This window comes from Delphinus delphis, chromosome X (genome assembly GCF_949987515.2).
Source record: "Delphinus delphis chromosome X, mDelDel1.2, whole genome shotgun sequence".
Lineage (NCBI taxonomy): Eukaryota > Metazoa > Chordata > Mammalia > Artiodactyla > Delphinidae > Delphinus > Delphinus delphis.
Genome location: NC_082704.1, coordinates 105,741,441 through 105,742,995, shown reverse-complemented (window position 1 = coordinate 105,742,995; position 1,555 = coordinate 105,741,441).

Below are 1,555 nucleotides of genomic sequence, written 5' to 3'. Positions count from 1 at the left end.
AGATGACTGGGTCCAAAGCCCAGGCTTATCCTCTTATAGGACATTGTGAGACATACACACACACACACACACAAATATTATATATAATACAGAAGTATATAAATTTTTTTCACAACTCTTCTCTCTCCTCCCTCCCTTGCTGTTTCCTCTGACATTCTGTGCTCTCCCACAGATTTTGCGGCAGCCTTTCTTACTGTAACAAAAGCAGACCCACTAAGAACCTGGTGTGAATTAACCTCATTTGTTACCTCTTCTTCAAGACCAGTGGAGTTTCAAAATTTGTCTCCAAAGGGAAAATCTATTTTCCACAGGGTTAAAGCATAGGCTTTAAGCATTTGTGTATCGTACACTTAAAAAAATGACAGCTTTATTGAGATATAATTCACACAGCATACAATTCACCCATTCAAAGTGTACACAATTCAGTGTTTTCTTAGTATATTCACAGATATGTGCAACCATCACTACAGTCAATTTTAGAACATTTGAATCACCTCAGAAAGAAACCCCAGGGACTTCCCTGGTGGCGCAGTGGCTGAGAATCCGCCTGCCAATGCAGGGGACACGGGTTCGAGCCCTGGTCTGGGAAGATCCCACATGCCGTGGAGCAACTAAGCCCGTGCGCCACAGCTACTGAGCCTGCGCTCTAGAGCCCACGAGCCACAACTACTGAGCCTGCAAGCCACAACTACTGAAGCCGGGTGCCTAGAGCCCGTGCTCCGCAACAAGAGAAGCCACCACGATGAGAAGCCCGCGCACCGCAACGAAGAGTAGCCCCCGCTCGCCGCAACTAGAGAAAGCCGGCGTGCAGCAATGAAGACCCAACGCAGCCAAAAATAAATAAAATAAATTAAAAAAAAAAAAAGGAATCCTGTGTCCTTTAGTTATCACCCCCCGCACCGTCCTTCCCAGCCCCAAGCAACTAATATTTCTGTCTCAATAGATTGGCCTAGTCTGGATATTTCATGTAAATGGAATCATACAACATATAGTCCTCTGTGGCCGTTTGTTTTTTTTTTTTACTTAGCATAATATTTTGCAGGTTCATCCACATTGTGGCATGCCTCATGGCTTCCTTCCTTTTTATGGCCAAATAATATTCCATTGTATGGATAGATCACGTTCACCTGGTGATGGCCATTGGCCTGTGTCCACCTCCAGGCTGTTCTGAACGGTGCTGCTGTGAGGATTCACGTACAAGTTTTTGTGTGGACGTACGTTTTCATCATACGGCGTACATTTTAACCCTTTAAATGAAGAGCTTCCTAACACATACTCTGCCCAGCTCCGTGTTCATAAACAGTGTGACAGCTCGCTTGCTCTCTGCTTCACGGCTTGGAATCTCTGCTCTTCAACAGTGGATGTTGTTTCCTTTTGTTGTCAGGTTGTGAGGAAATATCTCACACTTCTCGATCCGTATCTCTGCCTTCTGCAGTCCTCTTCCAGCTCACATTCTGCTGTTTTCTGTGAAACTGGATAACAAAATTTGTCAGAATTTTGTCTACAAAAGCATTAATAAGCATTTAGCTCAATATATCTTTGTTAAATAAGTGAA